The sequence below is a fragment of the Vigna radiata genome, chromosome 4, assembly GCF_000741045.1.
Source record: "Vigna radiata var. radiata cultivar VC1973A chromosome 4, Vradiata_ver6, whole genome shotgun sequence".
NCBI classification, from domain to species: domain Eukaryota; kingdom Viridiplantae; phylum Streptophyta; class Magnoliopsida; order Fabales; family Fabaceae; genus Vigna; species Vigna radiata.
In genome coordinates this window covers 1945655-1958102 of record NC_028354.1, presented here as the reverse complement: position 1 = coordinate 1958102, position 12448 = coordinate 1945655, and positions in this window count along the sequence as shown.

The following is a 12448-nucleotide window of genomic DNA, read 5'->3' as shown; positions in this document are numbered from 1 at the left end:
GAAAAGGAGCCTAAGCATCCAAGAGATCCTCTCCAGAGAGTGAAAATTAGGTCTGGCCGCCCTCTTCTGTCAAAAGAATGAGAATGAAATCGTAACAGGGCTATTTATAGCTGAGGAGCGTCACAGAGAACAAGCCCAGGCCCAGCGGACAACCGCCCGGCGGCACACTTATGTCGCCCGGCGGTTTGCCCCTAATCGCGCCACTGCCCGGCGGTAGGAGGCCACTGCCCGACGGCTTGGCTCTAATCACAAATCTGCCCAGCGCCCACGCTAAGTGCCTTCTCCTCGCCTTGGACCGCCCAGCGGTGAATTTTGCCGCCGGGCGGTTTCTTGACTCTTCTTTTCTTCAATTTTCTTCCTCTATCTTGAGTCTAAGACCTTCATTTTCAACCCCAATCTTCACATTCATCAAAATCACTACAAAACAATGCAAAACAAGCATAATATCGCTAAAAACAGCTTTTGACTCTCGACTGACTCGTTTATTGAGTTTTACTTGATTCTAAGCTCGTTCTAAGTCTTAAAGGGTGTAATTTGGTCTAAATTGACATATGAAAATAATTGTTTTTCAACCGTTATCAGTTACTAGGGGAGGCTAGAGATAGCAAGCCAATAATTGGTAATAGGCTCTTTTCGCCAAGAGATTGGGTTTAGGGTAGACTAAGAAAGTTTGGATGACAATTTGATAAATAATCTAAGAAGATACGAAGAGTAGATATAAGAGGGTGGATAAGATGAAATTGTAAACCCCAACAACTCCATTTATCCATAGTCTTTTCTAGCCAATTGATTTACTGCATTTGCATGTTTACTTTTGTTCTTTGCATTCAAAACCTAAACTTAATTCTTTTCTCAAGTCTTATGCGATTGGTTTACACGAAAGTTAAGGCTTAAGAGTCCTTTGGGAAACGATACTTGAACTTACCCATTTTATATTACTTGATAACGATCTGGTACACTTGCCAGGGACTTAACAGTGACACACTCAAATTATTCAAGAAGTTTGTTGTTGTCATTCTAAATGATTTGGAACTTAGAATTAAATGGATTAAAAGTGAGCACGACAAAGAATTTTAGAATGAAGCATTTGATGAATATTGTGTTGAAATGAATATCACACAACTTCTTTACACCTAGAACTCCTTAGTAAAATGGAGTGGTTGAGAGAAAGAATAGAGCTCTAGAAGAGCTGGCTAGAACACTGCTGAATGAGAGTAACATGCCTAAATATCTTTTAGCAAATGCAATGAGTACAACTTGTTATGTGTTGAATAGAACAGTAATACGATCTATGATGAAGTGAACTCCTTATGAGCTACTCAAAGGAAGAAAACCAAACATCTCTCATCTAAGAGTCTTTAGATGTAAATGTTTTGTGCTCAACAATGGAAAGGAAAATCATGGTAAGTTTGACTCCAAGGCTGATGAAGCAATATTCATAGGATATTCACTAACAAGAAAAGCGTACAGAGTATACAACAAAAGAACTATGTGTGTTGAAGAATCGATTAATGTGGCTTTTGATGAATATGTTGAAATGGCTAGCAATCTTGAACAGACTAAAAAATCAATAGAAGTTGATAATTCTGCTAGAGAAGAAGAAGAAGAAAATGTGGATGTTCTAGAAGAAGAGAACTCTGAAGATGTAATCGACTCTCCTAGAACAAAATCGGTTAAGGAATGGAAAGTTCCCAAAAATTTTTCTACAGGAAATATAATTGGTGACATTTCAAGAGGCGTTTCTACAAGACGACAATTGAATCAATTTTGCATGAATGTTGCATATGTGTCCAAGATTGAACCAAAAAGGATTGAAGACGCTCTTGGACATGAAAATTGGATGATGGCCATGCAAGAGGAACTGAACTAGTTCAAAAAGAATAATGTATGGGAACTGGTACCTAGAACAGATGACCTACAGGTCATAGGCACTAAATGGGTATTCAGAAACAAGATGGATGATTCAGGAGAGACTATAAAGAATAAAGCAAGACTTGTTGCAAGAGGTTACTGCCAAGAAGAAGGAATAAATTATGATGAAACTTATGCCAAGACTTGTTGCAAAAGGTTATTGCCAATAAGACTTCTTCATGCTATTGCTTCAGTGATGAAATTCAAGCTATATCAAATGAATGTCAAAAATGCGTTCTTAAATGGATATATTAAGGAGGAAGTTTATGTGGAACAACCACCAGGATTTGAGGACTTTGAACATCCAGATCACGTCTTCAAGCTAAAAAAGGCTTTATATGGGTTGAAGCAAGCACCAAGGTCATGGTATGAGCGCTTGAGTGAATTCCTGATAAAGAAAGGTTTCTCCAGGAGTAAAGTAGACTCAACCCTGTTTATCAGGAACTTAGCAAGGATACACTATACGTCTAAATTTATGTTGATGATATTATCTTTGGATCAACTAATCCTGCTTTATGCAAAGAATTTTCTAAGACTATGCAGGATGAGTTCGAAATGTCTATGATGGGAGAGCTGACGTATTTTCTTGGTCTTCAAGTCAAGCAAGCCAAAAATGGAATTTTCATTCACTAATCCAAGTACTGCATTGCTCTATTAAGGAAATTCAAAATGATGGATTGAAAGGAGGTTGCAACCCCTATGGCAACAAATTACTACTTGGATCTTGATGAAGCTGGTAAGGATGTTGATCAAAAGATGTATAAAGGTATGATCAAATCTTTACTATATCTAACTGCCAGTAGACGTGACATAATGCACAGTGTGTCTTTTGTGCTAGATTTTTGTCTTCTCCTAAAGAATCACACTTAACTGTCGTTACAAGAATTTTAAAATACCTTAAAGGAACAACAAGTCTTGGACTATGGTATCCAAAGGAACAGATGTTTTTCTGGAAGGATATAGTGATTCTGACTTTGGAGGCTATAAGCTAGATAGAAAGAACACTAGTGGCACTTGTCATCTACTTGGATCTTCGTTAGTCTCTTGGTATTCAAAGAAACAAGCTTGTGTGGCATTATCTACCACAGAAGCTGAGTACATAGCAGTTGGAAGTTGTTGTTCACAGTCTCTTTGGATTAAGAGTCAATTAAAAGATTATGGTATTGCATTAGATCATATTCCTTTAAAATGTGACAACACAAGTGCTATTAATCTGACTAAAAATCATGTTCTTCATTCGAAAACCAAGCATATTGAAATAAGGTATCACTTCATACGCGATCACATCCTCAAGGGTGAAATAAAGGTCGAATATGTAGATACCTTATATCAATAGGCTAATATTTTTACAAAACCTTTGAACAAGGAAATATTTTTTACTATACGAAATGAATTGGGAATTCTAAATGACAGTAGTATAAAATAATTAAAATTGACTTTGTGATTGATGAAGTTGATTATGCATATGTTTACTGTTACATTAATTCTTTTGTATATTCAATTCATAATTTTATTACTTTCTTGCATTTAAATGATTCTAAAATGCTTAATCTACAAAAGATCTTGAAAGGTTTAACAGGAAACATTGCTTCTCGATGAACAATTGAAGTTTCAACTTACATGGAGAGCAATGCAAATCGACTTGGAATATGAATCAATCGACTATTGGTTAACATGGGTTATAAATTCCATGATTTGGAATTTGGTTATTCTGTTGTTTGATCATATTCTATACTATTTTCTTTCAATATATCTCTGCTTTATAATTCATTGATATATCTATGAAATCATATTGTGAGATTGTTGATTTATTGTATCTATGCATCATTGATATGTTTGCATAGTTTTTATGCTTGATACAATTCTGATACATACTTTTATATACTCTGAAATTTGTGATATCTGCATTGTTCATTTGGGTTTTGATTATAAAACATGCATAATGACAAGGGGAGCATTGTATGATAGTCTAGATATTTCACATGCCTACACTTTAGGGGGGGATTATTTCTTTATCATGTGATTGTCTATGACACGGGGAGCATCGTTGATTGATTACTATGTTTCTATTCTGATGGATCTCTGGCAAATCATTTATCAACATATCTTTATCATAGAGCATGCTTTTTTTCCTAATGTACAAAGGGGTAGAAAGTATGATTGTTTTGATTTCTTACTTGCTTTGATATTGATTGTTTGATATTGTTTGATATAGAGTATATGTGTGGTCTTTGTGACTCTGATATATTTTTTTTGAATCTGAGAAAAACTTCATTTGTTTGCTCTAATATATTGATAAAATCATTTAATCACTTGCTCTGATACAATTTGAATATATGAGCTTTGATACAGTTTGATTATATGAATGATTTTATAAGTTGTTGTGCATAAACATGGTTGTTTATTAATAATGGTTGTGCATCATCAAAAAGGGGGAGATTGTTGATAACGAAAGCACTGGTTTAGCTAAATCTTACAATCTTACAATGCTTCTGGTTTTTTATGATGACAACACATTATTAATAATACAAGTAATGATTTGTGTTACATGTTCAAAATTTTCTTGTGTATGAGTTCTTGAAGAACATGTTGTTATGAAACAGGTTGGCTTCTTTTTACACCAAGAGGGGAGGTGAATTGGTGTTATTGAAAATGCAAGTTATTGAAAATTTAATGCAGCGGAAAAACGCAATTGACTGCCTAGCAGATATAGTCAACTAGAAAATAAAGAGTGTAAGGATGAGAAAATTCAAACACTGTGTTTATACTGGTTCGGCCAACAATGCCTACATCCAGTGTCCTTCCAACCCAGGAAGCAAATGCACTATAATGGTTGCAGTTTTTACAACAAGGAATTTATAGAAGTACCACACAAAATTATAAATCTCCTCTCTAACCCAAAACCAAATATAGCTGCACACACAAAACCAAAATTGCAGCAAGAATCCCCTCTTCTGCAATCTGCACCCACGTCGAACAATCCTCAACGTGTCACCAGCACTCTTCACAAGATCCCAACTCTATCACGGCAGACTTCACAGGTTGCCACGCCTTCAGTAAAAAACAATAGTCTTCACAGGATGCCAAGCCTATCACAGTGGACTTCACAGGTTGCCAAGCCTTCAGTCAAAACCAACAGTCTTTACAGGATGCCAAGCCTATCAAGATCAAACCAGAAGCGCCTTCTCTATGCAGATATTGGTCAAATAGTAAGAGCAATGACTTCTCCCTCTGAATCTCTCTCAAGCAAGATCACCACCGTCTTCTTGGAGAATTCTTGGAGCTTCTAACGAATTCAATCTGAAACAGGAAAATGAAAATGTCAGATCACAAAAGTCATAGAACAATTCATTTTCTGTCTATTTATGGCTTTCTATTTCATCATATTGATTCATAGTCGAATAGCCTACTAATACAGTCGACTATATTAAAACAGTTATAACAGACAGTCAACATAAAGGCTCCTCAGTCAACAAAATCATGACTCATTTATTACAGTTGACCAGGTCATAATGTTTTAACTAACTTTTGAAAATATAGACGTTGGAGCGTGTAGGCTAAACAAAATTTCAAATAGAACAGTAACACAGTCGAATATGCATTTTACAATGTTGACTGACACATGAAAAATCACTTTGAAATTCTTTTCAATTCAAAATCTCACACAGCACTTGTTCACAAAATTTGTACAAGGATTTTAGCATAGTCGAATTCATTAAGAGTGTATTCGACTGGACTAGAACTTAGTTAGTTATGTTTTGAATTTTTGTTGATGATTATGATCTATAATGGCTATATTATGATTCTTTGACCAAGCATTAATTACTAGACAACTGAATTAAATGTGCAATCAATTTAGTTGGTCTAATTGTTACTAATTGCTTTAACTATCTTAACTGACTATCTGAAGTCGATTGTATTAGTAGAGTAGTCAACTATGGGAGTGTCTGTTTTACAGAAAACTATATATAAACGCAATTTTATATTCTACAAAGACTTTTGGTAATTCTAACATTTTCATTATATTGTTTCAGATCTTGATCTCTATGAAAAGCTCCAAGAACTCATCAAGAAGACCGTGGAGATCTCTCTTTGATAGTTGCTTGAAGAGCAAGGTTGTCATGCTGAAAGAAAGACTTGATCATACTGCACATTGAGGTGTTCTGGAAACGTGATCATCTACTTCTCTTAATCTTGTGAAAATTGTGGCTGCCCTGTTGTGATTACAGTAAAAGGACGTGTTGCATTTTGGGAACTTTGAGGATTGTTCAAAGTTGACAAAGACTGCAGGAGAGGGAATATCTTGTTGCTATTCTTTAGGTGTTGTATGCCTATATTAAGGTTAGAGAGTTAGAGAGGTGTTTTATATTTAGACGTGGAGGTCTCTATAGAAACCATGTTGTAAAAACCTTGACCATTATAGTTGTTACGCCACTGGCAAGTGTACCAGATCGTTATCAAGTGATATAATTGGTAAACCCAATATCGTTCTTCCCAAAGGACTCTTAGGCCTTACTTTTCATGTAAATAAATCGCGTAAAACTTGAGAAAAGAATTAATTTGGTGGTTATATGCAAAGAAAAAAAAAATAAACATGCAATGTAGTTGATTCAATTTTTTTTAAGAAACTATGGATGAATAGTGTTGTTGGGGTTTACAATTTCATCTTATCCACTCTCATATATCTACTCTTCTTATTTACTTCACTTACTTATCCAATTGCCATGCAAACTTTCTAGTCTACCCTTAACCCAATCCCTTGGTGAAAAGAGCCTATTATTAATTACCAACTTGCTATCCCTAGCCTCCCCTAGTAACCAATAATGTAATGCGATCGAAAGCAAATACAATTGACCGTCCTACCCCTATCCCTAGGCGATATTAGCATAATCAAGGAATTTCTCACCAGTTCATGACATTATCGTACTTCCCCATATCAATAAAGAAAAATGGCTTTTAATGTTAAGCAAGTATATGACAAGCATATGAAATAAATAAGAATTTGAATATATGAGAGTTTCAAAATATTACATTGTTCCCCAACCACAAAGTGTTTAGTTCACCATAATCATGGTGAAACTAGATGAAATATGATGAAAGAATGGAAGAGATAACCCTAAACTTGGTTGATTGGAGCCTAAGCATCCAAGGAACCTCCTCCAAGGTGTGTGGACTCTGGACGTTTCTCTCTGCCAAAAGAATCCCCTTCTAATTCACACTAGGGCTATATATAAGCCCAAAAAGATAACAGAAAGATTATAGAAAGAATTACAGAATCTAGCTAAAAAAAACAAACAACCGCTCAGGCACCTAAATTCACCGTTCAGCGGTTTGCCTCTTGCCGCTTTGACCGCTCAACGGTCAGTTTTGCCGTTGAGCGGTTTCCCTCTAATCGCTCTGAGCGCTCAGCGGACCATTCTGGCGCTCAGCGGCTTGCTTAACCCTTCTTTTCATCATTTTTTTCCTTCTTTCATGGGTCTAAGTCCACCTTACTTCACTTTCATCTTTAATTCATCTAAAAATCCTGCAAAACAATGTAAAACAAGCATAATATCGCTAAAACCAACTTTTGACTCTCACAAGACACAACTAAGTGTTTTACTTGATTTAAAGCTCATTCTAAGCCATAAAGGGTGTGTTTTACTATCAAATTTAAGCATGAAAATAACGGTTTTTAGACCGTTATCACAACCCCAAACTTAGAAATTTGCTTGTCCTCAAGCAAACAAGACAAAACTTGGCTTTCCACTTTTTTTCATCAAATAATTCACACTTTTCAAAACTCCTTTTTCTCATGACAGGTTACTATACACTACAAATTTTACTGGAATCCTACAAAGATGCATGCATGTGTTCAATCCAATTTAGTTCACATAATCAATCTCTTTTCAACAGATGTTTTGTTCATGAATGATCCATCAACTAAACATAGACGTAAACATGGATTTTAGAATTCTCACCAAGTAAGTGTTTCACTCAATCACTCAAGTGTTTAGGAGGTCACTCTACTCTCTACTGTTCACATGTCACATAAAACAATATTGTCATTCATCTAAAACAATCAAAATCTTCACATGCATATGTCATCACAAGGACTTTTTCCAATGCTTGTATCGTGGCTGGCTATAAAGAAAAATTGGTTTTTCTGGAATACAAAATCCTTGAGTTAAGAGAGTTTAAATCATCATTCAAAGTTCAAGCACACTCTCTTTTTAACCAATCTCACTCATTACCAACTTTTTCCCTTTTTCATTGAGTTCACTTTACATGTTTTTTCTCTTTTCTTCTTTTCTTTTCTTTCTCATGCATTTTTCTTTTTCATCTTTTGAACTTAATACTTTTGCTTTTGCCTTTTACTTTCCCCATACAATCCCAAACTTGAACCTTTTCAACACATACATTTATTCTCAACCCTAACTCAAGGTAAATTAATTCAAACAAGGGTTTTTCATACTATTTAAGGTCAAGGTTCAAAAAGGGTATATCATTTAAAATTCTTTGGGTGAAAATTTGGATAAGTAAGGGCTTTCCAAATATGGCCTTGATCATGACATACACATGCAATTCAATCAATTATCAAGATTAAGTCAATATCATCCATGATTCCCTGTGAACAGTACACACAACAATAAAACTCTGAAGCTCAATACCTCAAACAATCATGCTTTCTCACTTCTCATTCATGAATCCTGCTTAGCATCAAAATCACAACCATGAATCACTTACTCATCTGTTAACATAGTTAGTGAACCATCCACCTGGATATCAACATTAACACATTCTTAATCATCATCCACAATCAATCATCAATAACAAGTAACTCATCATGAAATAAAATTGAATCATTATCCGAATAAGTGTACAAGCCAAGCATAGACTCAAACATAAATTCAACCTATACTACTAATTCAAAGTACAAAGAAAAAGAAAAAGAAAAAACCCTGTTAAATGTTGGCATCCATCACTAGATGCCATCAGCGCAGATCCTCATCTGAATCATACTCATCCTCCTCCTGGGCATCCTCAAAGTCTTCATCCTCCTGGTCATCATCTTGTCTGCCTGAGGTCTCAGCTGCTCCGGACCCACTACCTTGTGCCTGTCCCTGAGGCCAAGCCATCACACTACGGAACTCATCCATAGTCCACCTATGCACTGGTGGCTGGTCATAAAGTCCTACAATCATCTCAGCAGTGGCCACCTTCCCTCTGCAAAGGGACTCCATCCTCGCCTCCATCATAGACATGTACATGTCTCTCATCTGAAAAGGCTCAGGCTGTTGTGCCGGTGCATCTGCAGGCTCATCCTCCTACTGTGTTGCCCTCCTAGGACGTCTCCTAGGAACCGCTCCGGCTGACTCGTCCTCCCTACAGTACTGACGAAAATAGGAGGCATCAATAGCTCTCCTCGACCTCTCGAAGGGTGGAACTATAGTATCCACTCCTACCTACTGGCACAAATATGTAATCAGGGACGGATGTCCCAGTGGCATCCTGCTGCTCACAGTGTTGGCGCAACTCAGAATTTCGCTGGTAATGATATTACCAACGTTCACGTCCATCTGCCTCAACATACAATAGATAACCAGGATCCGATGTAAAGTGATGTCGGAAACATGAGAGCATGGCTGAATGTTGGCATGTGTAAATGCCATCCAGTATTTGGCTAGGGGAGTTAAATCTGCCCTAAGGATGTTCACCGGTGCTCCATTAGGGTTTCTCTGAAAATGTCTCCCAGGGATACACATCACTCGCTCAATGTCCTCATAATCCCTGGCCTCCCCCAGTATAGCAACATACCTGCACTGCTCTCTTGGCCACTCAGTCCCTAGGAAGGCGTTGATGGTGTCAGGATCATAGTTGATCAAGTGCCCACGTACATAGCTTATGTACCTCCCTACGGACACTATTCCTCTAGGCAAGGCATTAGCATTGAAATCCTTCACCAACTCAATACTAACTGATGTTGAATATGTCGTTAGTCTCTCCCATCCTCGCCTTTCAATCTCCAAACCAAACTCTGGAGCTAAGTCAGGGATGTACATAGCCTTCCTCTCCATCAGCAAACGCCTCTCCTGGACTGTAGCATAATGTTCTTCATGTTTCCTTGAAAGGAACCTGGAAGAATAGAATCTCCTAGGTCTCTCTGGTTCCTTCCTTTTGTTGCCCATTGTTTTAACTCTTCTTGATGTAGACATTCCTGCATAAATCAAATTTATCCAACAATATTCACAGAAACATCATTAGAGGTTAGTGCATCATCAGATTATACATTCTTGAGGAAAAATAGGGCCCCTCAACACACAAACATCCAAAAATTTCAACATTTAGGAAAATCAGCTGCAGATCGCTCAGCGTCCAAGAAGACCACCCAGGCGGTTTGCCTCAAGTCGCGCCACCGCTCAGCGCCAAAACAGACCGCTCAACGGTGACGACTAGAGTTTTTCAAAATCCTTTCCTAAATGATCCTAATCTCCACTCTTTTGCTAATTCCATCAATCCAGACTAAAATCATGCAATTCAATCGGTTCAAACAGTTCCTATTCTATCAATTCATGCATAGAAATCAAAAGCCCCAATTTATCATATTCCTAAGCATGTTCATCAACAAATCCCAAAATAGAAACCCTAATCATGAATTTGCATACTTACTTGAGTGGAGATTGTGAATGCTTGCAGAAAAATTGATTAATTGATGATGAATGTCCTCTCCAATGCAAGTCCCTCAACCAAAAACCCTAAACTTTGACAATGCAATGGTAGAAAATTGAATTTTTGGTGAGTGGGTGATGAGAAAGTGAGGAAATCTCTCTAAAAAGCTTTTGAAAGTGAAAGGAAAGTGTTAGGGCTTAGGGGGACCGCTCAAGCGAAAAGCAAAGAAGGGTTTCAAAGTGAAAATCTTGGAAAACCGCTCAGCTTTTAAGAAAAGCCGAGACCATTAGCGCCGCAACCGCTCAGCGGTAAAATGGACCGCTCAGCGGTCTGCTGGTTTTTCCACTTCTCCTTCTTTTCTTTCTTTTGAGTAATCTTTCCTTATAGCACTCGATTTCAACCTTCAATTTTTCAAATATATGCCTTCCCCTCTCAGATGCAACAAATTTAAACATGCAATGCACTTAACACAAGATTTAGAAACAAGACAATCAACTGGGTTGCCTCCCAAGTGTTGTAAAAGGCTGACATAATCACGAACAAATTTTCCTGAGGCCTGTAGAGTCACTGTCCTTTAGGACTTATCCGCGGTGTGCGCAAGTCCCCCAGGATACAACAGGAACTTCTCATAATATTTCTGAGGATCTCAGAACTAACAAGGAACTCTTAAAAGAGTATAAGAACAACCCAGAATATTTTAGAAGAGAGAAAAGAGCTAGAGAATAAAACTCAGAAAAGAGAAGAATGAGAAGAATGATTTTTTGGTGTGTCTTGGAATGGAGGAGGAGCTCCCTATTTATAGAGGGAGGAAAGAATAAAGACATTAAAAGAAATTAAAAAACATAAATGATTTAATTTAAAATAATTTGAACGTTGAATTAAGAAAAAACGTTGCAATGCATTGAACAAAACTTTTCGTTGCCAATTAATTGAAATATAAACGTTGCAAACCGTTTTCAATTTTGCAACAATAATAAAATATTATAACAATCCCCCACTTATTGCAAAAGAGAGNTGGAAAGAAAAGTCTTTGACTCAAATAGTTCAAACACTCAAAGAAAGATAGGAACTTTTATTATGGGTCTCATAGGATGTAATGCATCAGAGCTGGTATAGCAAGCTATATGAACCAGTCTTAGATCAAGAAACTTAACACACAGTGTAGTTGGTATAGCAAGCTATATGAACCAAAGACACTTGACGTGTGTTAGAGGTTTATCAATCACAATACACCCCCATAATCCTTCCTGTTATCGCTGTGTTGCGCTTACTAGGCCATGCGCGTGCCTGGTATTCATGAGTGCTCTAGAGATCATGCCAAGATCTCATGCAAGCGGCCCCACTTGACACTCATATAGGTGATTTCATCAAGTGTATGCTGCAAATCATACACCACCCATAAGGGATATGAAAATCATTAAAAACTTTGTTTAAGGTAAAATTCTTTCACCACATAGAATTTTAATGACAAAGTTTAGCCTCTCGATAATGTAGTCTCTAGCACTTTCACACACACCATAGGAAGGGACATAATTGATTAAAATCAATTTAGTGCTATCAGAACTAACAAGTGATTTGTTTTTACCCATATGAACCTTATTCATGGGATCTCCAATCACAAAGGTAGGGTTACCATCACTTGTTTGTTTGCAAGTGGCTTAAGTCCCATTCCCCTCGATCTTTCTAATATCATTTGTCTTCCCAGGGGTTTTGTCAAAGGATCCGCTAGATTTCGTTCTGACTTCACATAATCAATGGAAATAGTTCCACTCTTTAGCAGTTGCTTCACAAAATTATGTCTCAATTGTATATGTCTATTCTTTCCATTGTAATTCTTATTTTTAGCTATAGCTATTGCCGATTGGCAATCACAGTGTATTGATACCGA